Genomic DNA, 24,480 nt, shown 5'->3' on the forward strand with positions numbered 1-24,480 from the left:
ACAAAAAATATAAGAACACAGTAGAAAAGCATATGAGAGCATAGTATGGAAAACATAGTAGAAGAACATACAAGCATGGAGTATATAAAACTCAGTAAAAGAACATACAAGAACGGAGTGTAAAAACTCAGTAGAAGAACATACAAGGTAGAAGAAAACACAAGAACACAGTAGAGGCAAATAAACACAAAAGACAAAGTAGAGAAAGTCATAGAAACACTTAAACATTTTCAGAAAACCCTAGATCGGAAACGAAGCGGTTTTGAAAGTAATTTTTGAAAGAAAAGTTAGGGACATCGTTTGAAAACTCAAGGAGAGCACAGACACACAACGGATCTAAGGAAATCGGAGAAAACCTCGAAGGGTTAGGGTTTCAAAAGAACCCTAGAAGCGAGATAGGCTTTGGAAGGTCACCGATCTGAGTCGGAGAGATCGGAATCAAGATCAAACCACCATGGTACGCCGGAGTAAAGCTGGAGATGTTCATGGAACCTTGAATCGACAGAGGTCTGGGTGCAAACCTTCGAGGTCAGGCCTCGATTCAGGTATCGGGCGCGTGGGAGAAAGAGAAGGTGAGTATAAGACTTCCATAGCCTGAGAAGCTATGGATTCCGGTGGGTTTCAAGGTGGAGGTGGTGGTAAGAGGCGGTTAGGGTTTGGGAATGTTCGAGAGAGTTTGAGAGTTCAGAGGCGGATGGTAGGTGAGAAATGAGAAGGTTAGGGTGGTCGTTTGGGTTAAAAAGGTAAGAGTGAATAGGGGTCGTTGATCTCAGAGATCAACGGCCAGGATGAGAGGGGTTTGGGTCGGGTAGGATTTAATTGGGTCAGGGGCGGGTTTAAATTAAAATTGGGTTGGGGAATTGAAATTGGGAATTGGGTTCATTTGGGGCTCAAATAAGGCTAAAATTGAAATAAACGGGGCTAACATTTAAATAGCCATTTTTCCCTTATTTATTTTATAAAAATAGTAAAATAATTTCTGGAAATAAATTAAAGGTACTAAATCGATTAATAATATGTAAATATTAAATTAAAAATACTGGAATCAAATTTTTAGTTATAAACACAATTAAATCTTAAAATAGGCTAAAATTGCAATTATATGCAATTTAACTTTAAAAAGCTAAATAAATCTGTAAATAATGTGCAAAAATTACCTTAGATATATTTTGGTAGAAATATGAGAATTCAAAGGAGTTACCAAAAATGATAATTTGGGAAATAATTATTGGTTTTTTCTGATAAAATAAGGTGATAAATTGATTTAAAAATCTTTTAAAAATTGGAAAAATAATAAAACACTTGGACATGCTTATATCTGCATACTTATGCTATTTTGAAAGTATTTTGCATATAAAAGTATACAGGAAAAAATTGGGTATCAACAACCGCAAAAAATGCTCCGCGGCCGCGGTGGCTTCTATTGCGGTCCGCACAAAATGGACCGCGGACCGCATTGGCCAGGTTCCTCCAAAATAGCACCTCTCTGAACTTGAGCTTTGCAGACCGCACAAAGTCTAGTGCAGCCGTAATGAAGCCAATGCAGTCCGCACAAAATATTTTGCGGCCACATTGCCTGGCTGCCGGAATTGTATGCTTTCTGATCTTCATCTTTGCGGACCGCACAGAATGGTGTGCATACACACTGATCCTGTTAGACTGAGCTTGGCCTTGTTCTTGATACTTGTGCATGTTTCACTCCTTTTTGAGCTTGTTTTTGACAAATTGTCACCTTGTTGACCAAACCCTGCAATCAAGTACAACACATGAGTCTTTGGGACTATTTTGTACACATTTCTAATCAAAACATAAGCAAGAAGGAGTGTAAAATGCATCATAATCCCTAGTTATCAACTCCCCCAAACTTAAGCTTTTTCTTGTTCTCAAGCAAACAAAATAAGACCCACCCCTTAAGAGTCAATCCAAGAAAATTCAGCCGACCTAAAGTAACCTCATCTAGCATCAATTGGGACTAACAATTGCCCTCAATTCAAATGAATCATTAACAACAATCACTCTTTTAAACATCATGGATTTAGTGGGACACAAGAGCATCAAGAGTTGACACAACACATCAAAGAAACTCTTTTCTATTACTTTGGTCGTTGTGGAACCCAAACTCACACATCCTCAACTCTCCCTAAGCAAACCTCACCTTTAGGATAGTGGCACTCAGAACGAGGTTAATGGAAATTTACTCATCTCTCTCAAGGAAAAGTCACAAGTTCGGCTCTATGTACCATATGCTTGCCTCTTATGTGAGTCACCACTAATGTAAGTTTCATTTAACTCAAGATCATAAAGGGCTTTTGTGGAGACATAGTGAAGACTTTTGGTTCAGGGTAGGAAATGTTTGGTCTAAGTAGGTTCCATCTTCCCTTTAACACTACTTTTGCTTCAATTTGGCATGCATTCACTTGACTTTTTAAGTCATTTCACTTCTTTCTAAGGGGTTAGAGAGACACACTGTCACTCTTTCTTGTGCATTTCAAATCTTTTCTCCTTTCTCAACTTTCTACACATTTCATTTTTTGCTTTTATTGAATCCCTTTATTCATTTCTACATTGAACATTCTTTTTGTCTTTTTGTTTTTCTTTATTTTTTATTGCCTTTACTTTTCTTCATTTTGTGCATTTTTACCACTTTGTTGCAATCCTCATCTCTCCCCTCAAACTTACATTTTGCCATGTGCTAAGGAAAGATCGGGTGCCAAGAGAGGTTATCTTTAGAACGGGTAAAGGCTTGTATCGAGGTTCTTGAAGGAAAAAGGTCTAAGGCTCAAAAGGGTTGCAAGGGATTGTATCATTGGTAGGCTATGGAAGTGTTCAAGATATCATTTGGATCAAGGAGAACTTATAATCATGTCTTAAGTCAAATTACACTTAGGATTTCGCCTAGACAAATATTCAGGGCAAGTTCTAGACCAAAGGCTAGGGACTTGGACTTGTGATTCAAATTCTCGCCACACAAGCTATGGGATTGCTAAAGACACATAGTCGGGGCCCACAACAACCTTAGATAAGATTTGAGCATACAATGGTCCTGAAAAACCACTTGATGATTATGAGCCAACACAAGAGTCTTAAGGTCACAACTTTCACCATTCTATATACAACGATTTATTTTTGACCATAAGATCAAAGGCAAATGTGTTTGGCCCAAGTGAAGCTTTGCTTGAGGCACCCTTACCAACTAACTACTAAAAAGAAAAATAGACTCAAACCCTTAAGAAGGGTGTCATTCCATCCATCAACGGGAAGAGCCACCCGGTTCACACAAATTTCACCTTTGGAAAGAACCGTGACACTAAGAAAACCAAAGGCTTATTGCAAAAACTCAAACATAAGAAGCTACGAACATAAAATAAGAAGCTAAGAAAAGGAAAAATGCGTAAAGTAGAATGAATATGTACAAGAGGGGATTTATTCAAATATACAATAGGAAAGATGAATATATACATAAGAACGTAACTTTTATATACAGACCCAAGGTAAAAAGTACGAACAATATAATGAAATGGTGAAATTATATACATACCAAAGATAAAAAAGAAAGAAAGAAATCATAAAATCTATCATATGTACAGTCATCCAAATCCAACTAGGGCTACCCTATCAAATGAAAGCTAGCATTGTCCTCAATTCCAACTAACCAAGATAAGCACAAAAATAGAGGAAAGAGGAAAAAGAAACTCCCTATGAGTCGTCCGTCTGTATGGGATCCTGAGTGGTCCCTAGGTCCTTTGTATGCTCGGGAACCTGTGACTGGCTCCTTGTGGTTTGTGGATCTGCTAGGAACTGGGCTTGGGCTGGCTCCTAGGCTGCCTCTTGGGGCTGGCAGGAGGAATCTCCCGGCGGGTGCTCCAACTGAATAACTGCATCATCAGACTAGGAAATCACCCTCTTCCTCTTAGGAGTCCTTTCAGACTACTCTGGCTAGGGCTGGGCTGCTAGTGCTGGGCTGCTAGTGCTGGGTCATGTAGTAGAAAATCTAAAGGTAGGTGATTTGCAGTCAATCTCTAAACCTCGACCCGCAACTCCTTCATCGACTCTTTGGAAGCCCTAGTCTTCCTCATCTTCTTTGCCTCCCTAGAAAGCTCCTTGAGAGCCTTTCCATGTGAATCAACAACGTACGTAAGCAATTTCTGAGTCTCTAAGATCTTCTTCTAGTTGTCTAGAAGATCCTTGAGAGTGTCCTCAATGGGCTGTGGGACCTGTAGATGAGGAGGTGCTGACTGAGCTACCATAATAGTAGATAATACAGACAGCTTAGAAGTAGCTATCTGCATCCAGTTGTTCATGCTAGTGAGGGCTTGGCTCAGATGGTGGGCAGTCAATGGATATGCAGTGGTGGAGGGTATCTCTGGAGCTGAGGAAGTGGATGGACCTGGGGCCATGTCTGCTGAAGTGGAAGGAGGCTGCGGAGTAGTCACTACCACTTTTGGCTCTTCAGACTGGCCAGTTGAAGTAGTAGATTTCCCTTTGAAGTGTTTGCCCTTAGGGTTGTCATCACCCTATAGGCTGTACCATGAGAAAGGTGCCTTTGCCTTCACTTTCACATCGAACTTGCGCATCTCCACATTTAGGTCCTCCAAGTACATTATCAAGAAGTTGGGGAATGGGTAAGACTTGTCACCTTCATTCACTACCCATGTAATGACCCCAAACATCACATTCCCGACATTGATCGGGTACCTGCCATGGTAGATGCAACCAGAATCACCCGGTGAATTGGGAGTCAGTTGTCGTGGGTAGAAGGGTCTAGCCTTCTGCACATAAATGTCTCCCACCCCTTAGCCTCAAAGTTCAACATTCTCCTCAATATCTTCACCCCCGTAGTCAACCACTAGGGGGTGGTACTTGGGATTGCCAAGTATTCCGTCAACCACGGACGGGCTTCTTCACCCAACTTTATCTTGTCCAAGTATAAGGACTCATCCTCTTCCGTGAAGCCTAAGTAGTCATTGATGGTCTTGCCATCAAACTTCACCTTCAAATTCTGCACTTTGATGACTGTGGTACCCTTTTTGATGTGGGCCACATTAGTGTAGAATTCTTTCATCAAGTTCTTATTGGCATCATCCACATGGCCTATGAAGTAGTCCCATCCAGCTCTATCTCTGAATTGCCTCAACATATTTGGGTTGTGAAGCAGAAGGTCCCGGGTGATGATTTTTCGCTCAGGTATCAATATCTTCTCGGGCCACCACTCTCTGAATTTGTGGTAGGCAATATCACTAACAAACCGGTCCTCCTATGCCTCCGGGTTCCTAGTCCTCTCCACCCCACCTACTTGGGGCTCACCCCCTTCTACTTCTTCCCCTTATTCTCCTACTTCACCCTCTCCGGATAATGAAGTTGTAGGAGAGGTGGAGTACTCATCTCCACTGCCTTCAGCTGAGCCTTTAGACGACTCAGAAGATATATGAACTGAGGCTTGGGCAGTGGGAAATGCTGGTCTGCAGCCCTTATGATTCTCCTTGTGTTTTTTATGTTTTGTCTGACTTGGGGGGTTAATTTTATCATTCCTTGTTTCCCACCCTGGGAGGACTCTCCTCTTCATGTTTGTTTACCACTTTTTCTTCTTGATTTCACCATTGTCTGCAAACAACATTAAGTCATGCTTTGTTAGTATCCCTAGAAACAATGAAATTCAAGTTGCAAAAAAATATGTTGCAGATAGTTTGAATATTACAGAGTGTGGACCGCACAAAATGCAGTGTGGCCGCAAAGAGGACACTGTGGACCGCACAAAATCCATTGCGGTCCGCACAAAGGTGGGGTTCAGACCACCCACTCTCTGAATCGATGCATCGCGGACTGCACAAAATGCCAATGCAGTCTACATTAAGGCACCGCGGACTGCACAAAATCCAATGCGGTCGCGGTCCTCAAGTGCCATCTTTCAGGACTTTATTCATTGCAGTCCGCACAAAATAACATTGCGGACCGCACAAGGGCACCGCGGACCGTACAAAATCCACCGCGGTCTACACTAAGTGCCCAACAGCAATACCAACCTAGGGTTCATGTTTTGATCAATTTTAGTCCAATTTTTCACCTATTGATGAGTTCCTAAGTGTTTTCCCAAAGCTTTAACTACCTAGCCCTACTGAAAACAAAAATTTACTACCCTATGCTAAAAAAAATTGGAAGAAAACAGGAAGGGAAGGAAGAAAAACTAAGAAAAATGAAAATTGAAAAAAAAAATAAAATTAAACAAATGAGAGGGGATTAAAGGTACCAGAGTGAGATGTAGTGATGATCAATGAGCCTTACTAGTTGATTGCATGCAATTTAGTTAGATGAACAGTACTTTTTGTGGTTCTAAGATTAAAAAGTTTGAAAAGTTCAAAAGGAGGGCCTCAGGTCCTATTTATAAAAAAGGTCCTGGGCCCCAGCTCACCTACCCACTGCGGACCGCACAAAATGGCACCGTGGTCTGCGGTGCTTGAAACTATATGGCACTGACAAATTGACTATTGTGGACCGCACAAAATGCAATGCAGTTGCGATGGTAAACTTCAGAGAACCCTAACTTTTGTCAAATCACCAGTGCGGTCCGCATTGATTTCTTGCCCCCGTACAAAGGCCTTTCTGGCCACAAAAAATGAGTGTGGTCCGCATTGCCAACTTTAGAGAGTGGTCCCACATGAGCTAACAAACGGGCCCATAAAATCAATGGCCCATACATCAAAAATATCAACCTCAAGAATGGTGTTGAGAGGCATCTCATCTTTCTTCGAAATTCCACCCACTCTTTGACATTCGTCACACCTCTTCATAAGTTCACTCGCATCTTTGTACAAAGTTGGCCAATAAAAACCACAACTAATAACTTTGGAAACCGTCCTCGACCCGCCATGATGGCCACCATAGGGAGAGGAATGACAAGCCTCCAAGATACTCAATTGCTCTTCCTTCGGGACACACCTTTGGATCACACCATCCGTGCAAATCTTGAACAAGTACGGCTCATCCCAATAAAAATCCAAACTATCCTGTTTGAGCTTCTTCCTTTGGTTAGAAGAGAGCTCACACGGGATTATACCAGTCACAAGGAAATTAGCAACGTCCGCAAACCATGGCATACCATTTACCGATACCGAAATGAGTTGTTCGTCGGGAAATGAATCATTGATCCCTAGGCCATCACGAGGCCTCCCCTCTTCCTCCAAGCGGGACAAGTTGTCCGCCACTTGGTTTTCACTACCCTTTTGGTCCGCAATCTCCAAATCAAACTCTTGAAGTAACAAGACCCATCGCATCAGTCTTGCTTTGGAATCCTTCTTCGTCATCAAGTACCGGAGTGCGGCATGATCGGTATGGACTATGGCCTTGGCACCCATAAGATACAGCCAAAATTTCTCCATTGCAAACACAATAGCCAAAAGTTCTTTCTCGGTTACCGTGTAGTTCACTTGAGCATCATTCATTGTCTTGCTCGCATAGTACATCGGATGAAATATTTTGTTTACTCTTTGACCCAAAACCGCCCCAACCGCAACATCGCTCGCATCACACATGAGCTCAAAGGGCAGTCTCCAATTAGGTGTGGTAATGATAGGAGTGGAGGTCAACTTGTGCTTGAGAAGTTCAAAGGCTTGCATACATCTCTCATCGAACACAAACTTAGCATTCGTTTCCAATAGCTTGCATAAGGGGTTTACTACCTTCGAAAAGTCTTTGATAAATCTCCGGTAGAACCCCGCATGCCCAAGAAAACTTCTAACTCCCTTGACAGAGGTAGGGGGAGGGAGCCTTGAAATCACATTAATTTTTGCTTTGTCTACCTCAATACCATGCTTTGAAATTTTATGCCCAAGAACTATGCCCTCTTTCACCATAAAGTGGCATTTCTCCCAATTAAGAACAAGATTGGTTTCTTCACAACAGGCCAAAACTCTATCAAGATTTTTCAAACACTCATCAAATTAATCACCCACAACACTAAAGTCGTCCATGAACACCTCCAAAATATCTTCCACCATATCGGTGAAAATGGCCATCATACACCGCTTAAATGTAGCCGGTGCATTACACAACCCAAAAGGCATCCGAGAAAAGGCAAAGGTGCCATATGGACAAGTGGATGTGGTCTTCTCCTGATCTTCCGGAGCAATCAAGATTTGGTTGTACCCAGAATACCCATCCAAGAAACAGTATAAGGCACGCCCAACAAGTCGGTCTAACATCTGATCAAGAAAAGGCAATGAAAAGTGATCCTTGCTGGTCACCTTATTCAACTTGCGGTAGTCTATGCATACCCTCCAACCGATGACGGTTCTGGTAGGAATCAACTCATTTTGTGAATTTGCAACCACGGTCATGTCACCCTTCTTCGGTACACATTGACCAGCGAAGTCCACGAGCTATCATAGATAGGGTACACAACCCCGGCATCCAACCACTTGATCACTTCCTTTTTCACAACTTATTGCATTGCCTCATTCAAACTCCTTTGATGTTCCAAGGAGGGCTTTGCATCATCTTCCAGAATAATCTTGTGTATATAGAATGTGGGGCTTATCTCCTGAATATCAGCTAAAGTCCATCCAATTGCCTTTTTTCGCTTTTGAAGCACTGCCAATGTGGAATCAACCTGCGTGTTAGTAAGACAAGAGGAAAGAATAACTGGCAAAGTAGAACTAGGGCCTAAGAACTCATACTTGAGGTGTGAAGGCAACGACTTCAACTCCAACACTGGAGGCTCCTCAATTGAAGGTTTTGGTGGTGGAGTTTTCCTATTCTCAAGGTCCAAAGATAGTTTCCTATGCTCGTAAGAGTAAGAACCCATCCCATGTAAAGCATTCACACACTCCACTCGGCCCTCATCATCATTGATATCAAGATTCAACAATACGGCCTCTAGAGGGTCCTCCACATTGATCATTGCACTGGTATTATAAACTATCACTGCTATGACAAGGTCCACAAAAGAGCACACCTCGGAACTGTTGGGCTGCTTCATTGACTTGCACACATGAAAGACCACTTTTTTATCACCCACCCGGAAGGTGAGTTCCCCTGCTTCCACATCAACTAAGGCCTTCCCAGTAGCAAGGAAAGGTCTCCCCAATATGAATGGAACTTTGTAATCCACCTCACAATCCAAGATCACAAAATCAACTGGCAAGATAAATTTGTCCACCCGGACAAGCACATCATCAATTATACCCAATGGTTCCTTCATCGTTCTATCCGCCATTTGCAATCTTATGGAAGTCGGTCACGGTTCCCCATTACCCAATGTCTTGAAAACTGAGTAGGGCATCAAGTTGATACCTTCCCCCAAATCACATAGAGCCTTAGCAAAGTCCGCACTCCCAATGGCGCAAGGAATGGTGAAAGCACCGGGATCTTCAAGCTTCGGGGCCATTGAATGCACTATTGCACTAACTTGGTGGGTCATCTTTATAGTTTCATAATCCATGGATCGTTTCTTTGTCACCAAGTCCTTCATGAATTTAGCATAGCCTGACATTTGTTCAAGAGCCTCCACCAAAGGCACATTGATGGATAAGCTCTTCATCATATCAATAAACTTTTGAAACTGTTTCTCATTTTTCTGCTTCGCGACCTTTGAGGATAAGGTAGAGGTGGCCTTGGAAAAGGAGTCTTGGCTTTAGGCCCAACCGACTATGGCATGTCTATTATGTGTTCCCTAGATGGGTTCACGTCATTTTGAGTTTCCACCTCAGCATCTTGAATATTAATCCTCACTTCTTTATTTATATTCTCATCAATCACATTTTCAACCACCAAAGGAACTTCATCTTCTTGCAACTCAACTTCATCACTCAAAATTTGCATTTGTTTGGAGGCATTCACATCACCACCTCGTCCCCTCCTTGTAGTTACCGCCATAACATGATTGTTCCCACCCTTCGGGTTTACTACCGTATCACTTGGTAGAGCCCCCTTAGGGCGAGTATTCAAGGACTATGAGATTTGGCCTAATTGAACCTCCAAATTTCTAATTGAAGTATTGTGGGAAGACAACCGAGCATCGGAATCCGCACTCTTTTTCATCATCTGTTCAAACATCACTTCAATTCTCCCCATGTCATTATTGGAAGAACTAGGACCTTAGGATAGAAATGGGGGTGGATTGTTTGGTTGTTGGTACATTGGGGGCCTTTGAAAACCTTGCCCCGGTTTCCTTGATTGCCATTGTTCCACCCACCTTGATTGTTGTTACCACCCCAGTTGTTGTTGTTACCATTTCAATTACACTGATTGTTCTGATTATTGTTCTGACTGCCCCAATTGGAGTTTTGGTTGTTGTTCCCCCAATTACCATTGCCTTATTGTTGTTGATTGCCCCAATTGCCTTGGGGTATCCATTGTTGTTGGTTAGAGAATTGCTCCTTTGGCCTTGATAATTGTTCACGTATTGCACCTCTTCATTCTGCCCATTATAACTACCATCTTGGAATCCACCACAATCATTGACAAATTGCTTTGAATTCCCTTGGTTCTATTGACCTCTTTGTCTTATTTTGTTGCCTAGCATATTAACACCCTCCATGGTATTCACTTGGCAAGGATTTTGAACTTGTTGCAATTGTGCCTTTGCTAGTTGGTTCATCGTAGTTGTCAACTCAACTATAGCATGCCCATGATCATGTAACTCTTTGTGAAAATGAGTGACCGTGGGGTCACCCTAGGGCATATTGGCTCTACTTTGCCAAGCAGAAGAAGTGTCAGCCATCTCATCAAGAATGTCACAAGCCTCATCATAAGACAGCTTCATGAAGTTACCCCTAGCAAGTTGGTTCACTATGCACTGGTTTGTTGTGTTAATGCCCCGGTAGAAAGTCTGTTGGATCATCGCCTTAGTCATATCATTGTTGGGGCATTCCTTTACCATTGTTCTATAGCGCTCCCAAATCTCATGCAATGGTTCAGTGGGCTCCTGCTTGAAAGCCAAGATCTCATCTCTCAATGCTGCCATATTCCCCGATGAGAAAATTTTTGCAATGAACTTGTCCGCCAACTCATCTCAGGTAGTGATGGAATGGTTGGCAAGTCGCTCGAGCCAATCCAATGCCTTCCCTCTAAGTTAGAATGGGAAAACTCTCGACCGAAGTGCATACTCGGACACATTAGTTTTCTTGCTCCCCCAACAGGTATCCACAAAACCCTTGAGATGTTTGTAAGAATTTTGATTGGCAGCGCTCATGAAATACCCACACTGCTCCAGCAATGTCAGCATCACATTGTTAATTTGAAAATTGCCCGCCTGAATTCGGGGTGGGGCAATTGCACTTCCATAGCCTTGGTTTGGAAGCACTCGAGGAGCCACTCTTGGAGGTGGCGGGGGAGGGCCTGGAATATTGTCATTGGCCTGTCGGCCTCTCCTTTAAGATTGAGGTACCACAGGGACCTCATCATTGATATTGTCATCTACCTCCTCCCCCAGCGGAATTTCTCCAAGAGGTGCGTTGTTTGCTGCCATTTAGTACCTAAAGTTGTGACACACACAAATTAGTAACACAGAAGGAAAGAAGAACAATACACAAAACTATTTAGATAGATAGCCAAAACCGTTAGCTCCCCGGCAACGGCGCCAAAAAGTGATCGAGGCCAACCATGTACTACTACAAAGTAGCAAGAGAGGTCGAAGCAGCTTTTACCTGAGAAGGTCGGGATCGATTTTCACAGGGAGCTAGAGATTGGAGTTGAGTTTCTATCTAAATTGAAGTTGTGTATTTGTTCCTAATTGCACTTCTAAACATTGTTGGTTTTGATTTTACTTCTAATTTACACTACTAAGATGCTAAATTCGGCTAAGTAAAGCTAAGATTAAACTATTAAAAGTTGTTCAAATAGATAAAAGGCACTAGGGTAGTTACTTTCTCCTAGGTGGTTAATTGACGGATTCTTGAGTCTAAGGCTAGATTGTCACATTTGGGGAGTATGATATAACCATTACACGATTCTACTCACTCTATACCTCTCGGTAGTTCGAGTGATTTTGCCCGAATTGACTTTCTCAAGACCAACTGGGTGTGACAATTTGTGCAAGCAATTGAGGTTCAAGTCGGGTATTACTATATCTATGTTTAACCCTTTAATTGGGGCTATCAATCTCTTGAATACGCCCCAATTCCTTGTTGGACCAATTTCATAGACTTAGGTTCTCTTTCTCAAGAAGAGCCAAAAGTCAACTAGGCATAAACTAGTGTTTGCAACCACTAATTCAACATTAAAACCCTAAATTAGTCCAAATATCAAACACCCATAGACAATCAAGCATTAAAACACAAGACCCATCAATTACCTACACTAGGGTTGAGCCACAACCCTAGCTAATGGGTCTAGATACTCATGGAAGAAAACAAAGAAATAGATGAAGAAAAGCCCATAATAATTAATTACTAGATAAAACTTGAAGATTCAATGATGAAATTAAGCTAAAATTACTCAAAATGGTAAAAATGAACTATTCACGAGTGCAGCTCTGGTCCAAAATACAACTGATGACCTAAAAAGGGGAAAAGAAACTATTTATACTAGGCTGAAAATTCTGGACAAAAATACCCCTACGGGGCTAGTGCGGCCACACTAAGGCTCTTGGTTAAATAGTTTGCTCTCTGAAGTTGCCCACGGCGGACCGCACAAAATGCTCTGCAGCCGCGGTGGCTTCTATTGTGGTCCGCATAAAATGGACCGCGGACTGCATTGGCCAGGTTCCTCCAAAATAGCACCTCTCTGAACTTGAGCTTTGCGGACCGCACAAAGTCGAGTGCGGCCGTTTGCGGCCGCATTGCCTTGCTGCCTGAATTGCATGCTTTCTGAACTTCATCTTTGCGGACCGCACAGAATGGTGTTCGGCCGCACTGATCCTATTAGACTGAGCTTGGCCTTGTTCTTGGTACTTGTGCATGTTTCACTCTTTTTTTAGATGGTTTTTGACAAATTGTCACCTTGTTGACCAAACCCTGCAATTAAGTACAACATGTGAGCCTTTGGGACTATTTTGTACACATTTCTAATCAAAACTTAAGCAAGAAGGAGTGTAAAATGCATCATAATCCCTAGTTATCACCTACTCAAACTCTCACTGAAATACGCCATCAACAAATCATCTTTCCTACCAACACTTCTCATTTCACTGCAATAACCCTTCATATGGGTTACTGGATCTCCACGCCCATCATACAAGTTAAACTTTGGCATTTTAAACCCCGCGGACAGATGAACATCAGGGAACACACACAAGTCAATGTAAGACATGTTAATCTGATTTCTCATCCCTTGCATGCTCCTTAAGGACTGTTCTATACCTTTCATCTTCCTAGATATCTCTTCTCGCCCTTCTTTTCCTGTGAACTTTTCATTTTTCAACATGAGCTCATTCCGAGGGCTATGATTGTATGAGTCAAGGACCTTGTAGGCAACTTCCAAGGGGTAATATTGGGCATCATGAGTTTTGAGTGGGTGTTCATTGTTGGATCTATGAAGGGAAGATTGTTGAGAAGTTGTGATCGTGGGGATAGTGGATATGACAGGAGGGAAATTTTTGGGAAAGGTAGTTGGAGGACGAGTGATAGAGCTACTAGGGTGGTTGGGAAAGCTGTGATAAGCATGAGAATTTGGAGAGTATGGGAGATCGTCTGGCACTATGACCGGAGTTTGGGTAAGGGTAGCATATAGGAAACTAGGTGGTGGCAGGGGTGGTGCCTTCCCAGTCATCCAAGCCTGATACATGTCCGTCATGTGTTGTCTTAACATCCTTACCTCTTCAACCAACCCATTGTCCTGTTCAACCAATTGTTTTTGTGCACCAGTACCAACCAACTCACTGTTGTTGTCATCTGCCATTGTCGTTCGACTTTATGTTGTAGAGAAGAGTTACCACTTTAAGAACCACAAACCAACCACCTTTCTGCTATAATAAATATAATAAAGAGGAACAAAATGAAGTTATCATGTTAGTGTTAGGGCATTTAACATAAGATAATCTCATTTTATGTGCAATGCACCTAGTCACAGTTATCAATTCTAAAATGTCTTCGAGGGTACAAAGGTCATATGGCATCATCCCAATTTCACTCTTCTTGCCCCGTTTCCTTCTCCATTTTCCTTTCTAGCACCGCTTGGTTTTTTATTACCTTTCTCCTCTTTTCTTTTTCCTTATCGCTCTTTTCTTTCCTCTCATTTCTCACGTCCCACAACTTCATTTACTTTTTTTCCTCTTTTTTTGTTGTTGTCTTTAATGCTTTTTTATTTAATAGTGATTCGATGGAACCCTATGCAAGTTGCCTACGTATTATGTCCTTCATGAATCAGATCAGGCGTAGTTCTGGAAATATAATAAACTAAAAACAAAAATCTTTTTGAGTTTTCATTTATAATCTTGTTTCGGTTTTCAAATATAAAACAGGAAATATGATAACGAGAGACTTGAAAAATTCAACTATACTACAACAAACTCTAACACTAACTAAAAGAGCCAGTGCTACTGAACATGACTATAAAGTACAAGACAACAAAAAAGCAGACTCAAAAAATAAAAAAATAAAAACCTCCTTAAGAAACTCCTAGGTGCAACGGTCCTGACCAAATGGTCCTGAGGTGTCTGTCATGCTCAAGCTCTGGTAAGTAGATCCACACCTGTATGAGAAAAATAAGATCAAATAGAGTTAAAGACTTAGAACATTATGTGAGATAATAAAACATCCTATTGGACACATGCAAAATATGATTGAGGCTATTTTTTAAAATGGCTTATGTGGCCAAAAGGTAGCTAGAAGTGCAAACTCAACAAAAGTGACCTCTAAGATATGGAAAAATTACTTAGCAGAAATAACCCATTTTGTAGAAATGGCCTATGTGGCCAAAAAATGGCTAAGCATGCAAATTTAACAGAATGGACCTTAAACTGAGAGGACACCTTGTTGTGGACTTAGGACTCTATGACTTGGGTCACTGAACCACTTTTGCGAAAATGACCCCATTTTGCAACAATGGTCGATGTGGCCAAAAGCGGCTAGACATGCAAATTCGACAAGGATGGGGCTTTAAAGTAAAGAGATACCTAATTGTAGATTCAAGACTCTCCGGACAATTAAACAAACCACTTTACAAAAATAGTCATATTTTGCAAAATGACCGATGTGGCCAAAAGTGGCTAGACATGCAAGATTTGGCTATGACCCTCGAAGCCAAGAACTTAAGACTCACTAAGAAGACCAGACCCTATGTGGACTGCCAATGTATCCCACCCCAAAAAATGAGAATCAGGTATGCGTAGTTCGGGAAGATTGGATAAGGGCGAGAATTTTGAAATATGATGAAACATGTAAACTCTTTTTGGATTTTCTTTTTCCCTTTTTTGATTTTTTTTTCAAAAAATGATGGACAAGTGCAAAATCTTTTTTTGGGATTTTATTTTTGTCTTTTTCTTTAAAAAAATGTGAAATAAAAATATAACTGGGCCCTACTTTCTTTATTTTCACACTTCACCTTCTTTTCTCTCTCATTTATCCTCAACCATTATTGGTCCGTCAAATGACCCTTTTTACCCTTGAAGAATGGAACATGTAGCACATAAGATGCATCAGGATGGTCTTTTATTTTTGGGTACACCTGCCCTAGACGGACCCAACCCCTGTGTTGAGTCTCCAAAGTCAAATGCACATGATGCAAACAAACGTTCCTACTAGGGATTAGGCATGAGACTATGTTATTCTAGGTTTAAATTTAGGGTTGTGTTCTAGACCTGGCTTACCCGAACGGACAACTCGAGCCGGGGGGGAGCATACCGGGAATACAGAAGCTTCGCCGGCTTTGCAAATAATCCGAACCTCGTTCTAAAATTGGGATATGACTCTAACAGAAAAGAAGCCACACGAAGCGCACGCTTCCCAAATGATTTAGAAGACTCAGAGAGAAGAGGGTTTCGTAATAGTTTATATATAGTCCAAGAAATATCAAAGTGGTAAAAAACGACATTTAGCACATTAGGCTCAAACACGTAAAAATTAGATAATAAATAAAAGCTAACTATAACAGTTATTCTAAGCTTGAATTCTGAACCCTGAACAAGATGTTCTGGGTTCTTCTCCCCAGTAGAGTCGCCAGAGCTGTCACACCTCCTTTTTTCCCGCAAGGGATAGGGAGTTTTTCCAATTAAAGTGACAATAACCGAAACGGGATTATTTATATTCAAATTCAGAGTCTCCACTTGGGACAATTTATGGTGTCCCAAGTCGCCGGTTTAAAATCCCGAATCGAGAAAGTTAACTCTTATTTTTTATCTTCGAACACAAAAATTCGGGTAAAGAATTCTGTTAACCCGGAAGAAAGTGTGAGGCACTTCCGAGTTTCGTGGTTTTAGAATGATCGCTTAACTATTAATAATTGGCCTAATTATCTGTGATGACCCTAAAGGTCATCTTTTATTTTAGAAGTTAAATTTGCATCCCGAGGCCTTGAAAATCTCTTTTTGTCTCACCTCATATTGCGTGCACACTCCGGGCGAATTTCCAGAAAGCTTTTATGTGAAATTTAAGAAAAATAATGAAATTGGCCTTTAAAATTGGTTAAAGTTGACTTTGGTCAATATTCTTGGAAAACGGACCCAGACCCTTGATTTGACGTTCCCGTAGGGTCCGTAGTAAAATATGGGACATGAGCATATGCCCATAATCGAATTCTGAGGTCCCAAGCCAGAGAAAAGAATTTTTGAAGAAAATTATTTGCTGGAAAATATAAAGGCTTTTAGAAGTGAATTGAAGCATTTTCTTGATGGTATCGGGCCCGTATCTTGGTTTCGGAGCCCGGTACAAGTTTAAAATAATAATTAAGTTGGATCTGTGAAATTTGGTAATAATCGAAAGTGGTTTTGTATAAAACAGACCTATAGTTGAGAAAATAGAAATTTCAATGTTCTTGAGTGATTTCATGAATTTGAGATTTAATTCGTAGTTGTTGATGTTATTTTAATTATTTGATCGTACGAGCAAGCCCATATGATGTTTTAGACTTGCGTGCATAACTGGTTTGGAGACCTGAGGGCTCGAGTGAGTTTTGGATAGGCCACGGAGTGAATTTGGACTTAGAAAAATTACTGGTATGTTGCAGCTGTGTAACAAGCCTTTGATCTCGCAAATTTGAGATCAGACCTCGCAAAATGCGAGGTGCTCAGGTTTGGGAAATGCGACCCCGGTGTCGCAAATGCGTACCAAGCATGGGCAGGCCCTCTTCGCAAATGCGAGCACTAGGTGGGAATTGCGAAGTCCGCCCATCGCAAATGCGATATTTTCCTTCGCAATTGCGAAGATGACAGGATTCCAAAGGGGTTCACAATTGCGACATCTGAGACCTGCTAAATGAGAATTTTGATGGGATTTCATCGATTTTTCATACTCTTTCAAACCCTAAACTCTCTTGGGCGATTTTCCAAAGAAAGATGCTTCTCCAAATCATTAGTATGTAATTTCTAACTTACTTTCTTCAATCTATAACATCTTTTTACATGATTTCATTTCAAAATCAAAGGTTTTTCATGGGAAATTGGGTGTTTTGGGGTAGAAGTTAGGATTTTCAAATTTTTGGGGATTTGGACCTCGATTTGAGGTCCGATTTCAAAACTAATTACATATTTGAGTTCATGAGTGAATGGGTGATCGGGTTTTGGTTCGAACTTCGGGTTTTGACCAAGTGGGCCCGGGGTCGATTTTTGATTTTTTGGAAAAATTATTAGAAAACCTATTTTCATGCATTGGAATTGGTTTATTTAGCATTTATAGATATCGTTAAGTAAATTGTGACCAGATACAAGCGAATTGGAAGTGGAACCGAGAGGTAAAGTGGTAGTATAGGCTTAATTTATCTGTGGAATCGAGGTAAGTATTTGGCCTAACCTTAGCTTGAGGGAATAGGATTTGTGGTTTATTTGCTATGTGTTTGTATTGAGTACGATGTATAGGTGTGGTGACGAGCATCTATACGTTGGTGTCAACCATACCCGTGAGTCTTATATCATGATTGTTGTGACTCTATTATGTATCGATCATGCTCAAATTGATGATTGTTAATGTTGAACAAAGCTTATGAAAGTCTTTTGGTAATTGATTATCGTTGAGAACTGGCACAAGTTGAGTTTCATTTTTGTAAAGTAATTGTTTAAAACGAGATTGGTTATTGCTGAATCCCTTGCCGGGATGTTTTGTTGATATTGTTGATTACCTTGCTGGATGTTATTGTTGATATTGTTGATTCACTTGTTGGGACATATTCTTTTTATTGTTTGGGTGAGGAAGAGTGTAAAACATGAAGGGTGATGCCGTGCATGTTATTGTGAGAGTGTAAAGAACGAAGGGTGATGTCGTGCACGATATTATGAGTGTTAACGCACGAAGGGTAATGTCGTGGCATGATTTAAGAGTTAATGCACGAAGGGTGATGTCGTGCCATTTATGTTGTTTCATATGGTGAGGACGAGAGTAAAAGCACGAAGGGTGATGTCGTGCACGTGTTACCGTTTCATTACTTTGATTAACTTAGATATGATGTTCATTATGCTCCTTATTAATGCTTCTTTACTGGCTTATTGTTAGAATCTGTTATTTCCCCCCAACATGTCCCCTTCCCATTTTTATTTGTTATTTCCTGCTATTACTGTTATGTTCGTATATAATATATCTACACAAGTTTTTATGGTTGTCATATCCTAGCCTTGTCACTACTTCGTCGAGGTTAGGCTCGACACTTACTCAGTACATGGGGTCGGTTGTACTGATACTATACTCTGTACTCTTTTGTACAGATTTTGGTACCGGACCCGATGAGTAGGTGAGGTAGCTGCCTTCAGTCCAGGGAGACAAAGGTAGATCTGCTAGCGTCCGCAGAGCCTAAAGTCCCCCTCCCCTACTTTAGTTTTTTTGCTGTCTCTTTCATTCTGAGAACAGTTGTATCTTTCTTTCCAAACCAATGGTTGTAGTAAAAATCATAGATGTTCGTGATATTGTGACACCAGATTCATGGGTAGACATGTATTGAAGTACTTGGACTTATTTTACACTTCTGCGCTTTTCATTTGTTTAGTTATAATTACTGTTTATCACTGTTTAAGGTTGAATGTTAATGTGTAGAACTGTAACAATTGGCTTGCCTAGCTTTCACGCCATCACGACTCTTGAGGGTGAAAAATCCGGGTCGTAACATTATCTAAATTATTACATATTTGAACCTATTGTGCTTTTTTATCTTCTAACCGCGTTCAATTATTCAGTTAACCGCTTTTAGTATTTGTGGTATTATTTCTGGAACAAATTACGATGTTGTACATTTGTCATTTTGGTACACGCCGCGTCACATGAAACGCACCTGCGATTTACAACATATTTATTTTTATTACTATTCAAAATTATGGTCTGGTCACATAAAATGCACACCCGAATTTGAATTCATGTATCATGACTCTGTCACGAGAACCGTACCCATAGCCACGATGATTTATTTAATCGTACCTAAATCAAGCTACGATGTTCATGATTATCGTCCTAAACTAATTTGAGATTGTTGTGAAGGCCATAAGTTTGGGAATCAAAATTAGGTTAACTTCTAATTTCAAATCTATATAATTCATTATACCACTTCACGATCAAATCAACGAATTCAACAATGGACTACTTACTCTTTTGGTTCAATCAAGCCAAATAACCCTCGGGAAAAAGAGAAGAATTGAAGGACACAATCATCGAAATGAATATTAATGCAATTGTTTGTCAGTTGTCATCTACTATAACTATAATGACATTAGTGTTCTTGGTAGGACATATTCACATCATAATAAATTTCAAACAATGGCTTAGTACAATACTTGGTGTAGGATAGGAGAAAATAACATTAATTATACTTCAAAAGGATCAGCAGCTTGTAATGAAGACATGGCAAATGACTCCTAAATGTCAATCTCAACTTAATAAGAAGTAAAGCAGCCCAAAGTTTTTAACTAGCTAGGCGTTTTGGACAATATTTGAATCGAAGTAGGAAAAAACATAGCACTTGAAGCTAAAAAGTGTTGTGGAAACCATTTTCGTTTAGATATGAACTTCACTTGAAATTTTCTTTTGCAAAAATAAAAATTTGTGAGTGAAAAATCTGTTTCACTTGAAATATAGCCTAAATCAATATTTCAGTTGAAATTCAAAGAAAATACTTCTAATTCGCGTAATCAATATCCTTTAATTTAATTACTTTAACTAATCTGACAACCAATCATTTGAATTCCAAACAAAATTTGATTAGAGCAATTTCATATTCGGAAAAAAAAATCATCATTGCACAAACAAATTAAATAAACTTCCAAGAATATATTGAGCAAACTAACGAGATAGAGGAAAAGAATAGACCTCAAGCAGAATGTTGTCTTCACTATTATAACTAAAATAGCCTCCTCAAACAACAAACTTGATCCACGATCGACGACACTCAACGGAGGACCCCACTGAACTCGAACTCCCTCAGAACAAAAGAACCCAGACAAAACTGAAGTGGAGCCCCTGAATGACGACCACTGACAACCTCGAAGCCTACTAGAAGTATCGAACTAAACCAGAATGACAAAAACTAAACTCCAGCTGGTTTTTGAGTTTCTTTGGGACTGATTTTGGGTTGTATTGGTATGGTTTTATGGGCAAGAGGGCTGGTTTGGGGTCGCGCATTTTAGATCTGTTAATCCAGCAAATCAGAAAAAAATCCGAAGAAGAGATGAAGCCTGAGCAATTTGCTATGAAGGAAATTCAGAACGAGTTAACAAGAAAACAACTAGATGTGCCATATTATCGTGAGCTTGATGAGTCTATTTTGTTAGATTTTGGTCGAAGGTGGTGGTTGGCAGCGATGAGCAGCCGGTGGGGGGAGGTGGACTGGCGGCAGCTATGGAGATTGGGGTCTTAGGTTGGAGAAGATAGACCTAGGGTTTTTTTGGTGTTGAAGATGAAAAACGGCTGGGTTAGGTGTTCTCATGTTCATTAGAGATTAGGGGTCCTCTAGAAGGGTCTCAGGGTTAGCTTAGTGGGTATTGGATATTGGACTTATCCGAAAATTGGGCTTAAAAATAGATTGTTTGAGCCCAAACTTTATTCTTTCTCATTGAACAAGACTAAAAATACTACCTCATTTACTAATTAATCCTACTTAAGTAAAATAATTATTAAAGTAAAACTAACCGTTAAAATAAACCTATTTTTGGTATTTTTTAAATATCATACTAAAAGATAAAAATGGAATTAGATTAAAATCATTGCAAAATTAAAATAATATTCCTACCAAACTACTAATATTCCTGAAAACAAAGTGGAACATTTTTGTTTTTTTAAATTTTATGAAAGGTAGGTAAACTAAAAGTAAAAAGATAAAATATCAATTACCTAAATAAAAGAAATTATTTTTTGTAATTTTTATTTTTGTGACAAAATAAAGTAAAAGAGTCAAAACTAGTTGAAATAGCGATATTAGGCCTAGATTAAATATTTAATTGCTAAAATATGTAAAATCTTGGGGAGGGTCAAAAATTACATGTCTACACCATCATCCTTGCTTGCTGTTCAAAAGCACACTTCTCTTCAGCTAAACTTCTTTTTCCAATTGAAGACCCTTGTATTCTTCCTTCTAGTTATCCGTTTCAGTACGATAATCATTGACTAGCTGTTCAGTGTGAACAATTCTTTTCTTAAGCTCAGTGCCTATCAAGTTGATCTACAAAAGAAAAGAAAGAAGCGATTGTCAAACAAAAGTAAATAACCACGAGGAAAAGAAAGGAAAAAGCTAAGACTTGAACCTTCAAAGATGAATGAACAATATCATTCATCCATGTCAAGGAGTTGTGTTCCAACTTTGACTTCTCAATTGTGCCAAGTAGAGGTTTCAACCATACGTCGGCTTGACCAGATTTTTTCAACAGATTACCAACTTCAGGAACTTCTATGGTAACCTTTTTCATCACCCTATTGCTACTAGAAGTACCAACTTCAACATGAGAAATAGTAGCAACATGGACAGTTGAGGAAGTGAAAGCAGCCACGGGAGTAGTAGTAGTAGAAACAACAGGAACGGTAGATTGAGAACGAATGAGGACTGACATTGGAAGAGGGGCAAGGGGTAATTCTTCAGAAACGGGACCAAAATCTTCACTATCAAAACCACGGGAAAATAGCCGACCAGTAGAGTCAAAAGGGGGAGGATTCATATCTTCATCAGAACTCACTAAAGAAGCATCTTCAGGCTCATTCACAGGAACTGAACTTGGAGGAGGGGTGGCTTCATCATTTGAAATAATGTGCCTCCTAGCCCGATGCCTACACACTAATGATCCCTCTTCTTGTTCCTCTTCACCTTTAGAGCTACGGGCTTCGTCTAATTTTCTCTTCGATGAAGAGCTCAGAATCCTTTCTTGAGCAAGACTCACCGTGAGTCTTGCTGATGAAACAGAAGCGGGGCTAACACCACTAATGGAAAATCCTAATAAAAGAAAAGAGTCACGGCGAGAAACTTTAACAAAAGAGAAAAAGAAGAAGATTAAGCAGGAAAAAGTACCGTGTGTTTTAACTTTTCACCCAAATCTCTAAGAGAGATACTTCCAAGATCTTCTCTCCATAGGGGCAACTTTCCTACCCAAGCACGAAAGTTGAGGATTTCCTCAAAAACTTTCATAGCTGCTGAAAAAGTAGGCACGAGTATACACGAGAATATTTTTTGAAGAAGGAAAAAGATAAAAATGCAAATACTGACGTGCAAAATTCCACTTTTCTGGAAAAGACATATTTTTTTACCCTACCAAAGCAATAGTGGGAGCAGCAATGAAGCGATCATACCAGCCTCGATCTCTATCATCCTCGGGGCTAACTAATACTCTCTTACTTTTGCCCATAAGGGAAAAAACTCCTTCACGAAATAGCTTGGGTGAGTAAAGATGGAGTAGGTGACGAAAAGTAAAAGGCATAGAAGCCAAGTTTGATAAATAACGGAGGCATGTAACAACTCTCCAAACAATAGGACCAATCTGTCATAAACACACATTGAAATAACGACAGAACTCAATGATTACCGGGTCAATAGGAGGTTTAAAACCTAGGGTAAAAGGGTATGTATAAATGAAGGAATAACCAGTTTAGTATGAAGTTATTCTTTGGTTAGAACCATGGACTAAAATTGCGAAGTCGGGTTTCCAATTACATTCTCTTCGAACCAGAGCGAGAAGACCAGTGGTAATCAGAGTTGAGTAACAATCGACACGATCAAGGGAAGCAGCCATGGAAGAGATTTGATTCTTCATGGATTCACTATCAGTCATAAAGGATAGCTCTTGGGGAACAATTTCATCAACAGTGGGTTCACGTAAAGCTTCAGTTGAATCTTTATCTTTAGAAGAAAATCTTGGAGTTGCAGAAGTCCTAGGTCTAGAAGAAGATGGATTGACAACACTACTTTGAGAGCGGGAGCCACAGTTAGAAATAGAATCGAGGCTACGCAATCTACCACCTCTTCTACTTCTACTAGGTACATTTGAGGAAGCAAATTCATCGACAATGATGACTTTGCGAGGATCAGGGGAAGCCATAATTAACCAAAGAATCACAAGAAAAAAAATATAGAAAGAAGTAAGACAAGAAAACGAAGAAGGAAAAGCTTTAGAGAATCGGAAAAAAGGGATGAAGTATTTATAAGAAGACACGACTATTGAGGTCATTATGAAGGGTCATAATGGAACCGTCCCTTCATGACTGATGCGGTTGCAGGAAAACTCTGAAAGAAGCTGAAGAATAGAAAGACCAGTTGATAAAAGCCGCGTGGCATGATCATTAAAATGAAAAGTGATGAGTGTCACATCGGTTCAGAAAAGGGTAATATTCAAGAAAGTGGAGGGACTATCTGTATTGGTAGTGAAAAAGAGCTATACGTTAAATATTAGACTGCTGACATGGCATAACGCGTGGAACAATGATACAGTGACACGTGGCAATCTTATTTGATGGAAAAAGAAAAGGCGCGAGGAGAGATACCCACGAGAAGGTACCAGGCTTAACAACTGGCAAAGAATGAATAAATAGTAGAAAAAGGAAAGATACATGGACCGCAAATAAATAAGGAAGGAGAATCGTAATAGATGTAAGACATTTATAGCAATAAATGCATCGGTTATGAGAATCCAAAATAATGGGCAATCAACATCATTAATGCCCATAATTAACCCAAATTATGGGGAAAACCCGTTGCTATTATATATTCATATATAAGGGCGCAAAATTCTATTTGTAAGGACACATCTAAGACAATATTGAAATATACACTTTATTTTTCTGCTTTCTCGAAATTTTCTGCTTTGATCTTGCAATTAATTATTTCCTTATTTATTCTTGTTATTTTCCTTTGATACTGTTGAGAAAGTGAAGCTAAATGTGTTTATCGGTAACCCATTTTCTTCTAAAATTAGACTTTGACCGAAAGATATATAATTTGGTT

At 40.0% G+C, this 24,480-nt stretch overlaps 1 long non-coding RNA gene across 1 annotated transcript; it reads right to left on the reverse strand.

The window, feature by feature from the left end:
* Positions 1 to 14,325: 14,325 nt before the first annotated feature.
* On the reverse strand, positions 14,326 to 21,090 carry LOC107775087 (uncharacterized). Its single transcript, XR_001645652.2, has 2 exons — positions 20,370 to 21,090; positions 14,326 to 14,622 (listed from the first exon to the last, which is right to left on the reverse strand). It is a non-coding gene; the product is annotated as an uncharacterized LOC107775087 (long non-coding RNA).
* Between the last annotated feature and the right edge of the window lie 3,390 nt (positions 21,091 to 24,480).

This window comes from Nicotiana tabacum, chromosome 7 (assembly GCF_000715075.1).
Source record: "Nicotiana tabacum cultivar K326 chromosome 7, ASM71507v2, whole genome shotgun sequence".
In the NCBI taxonomy this organism is placed as follows: Eukaryota; Viridiplantae; Streptophyta; class Magnoliopsida; order Solanales; family Solanaceae; genus Nicotiana; species Nicotiana tabacum.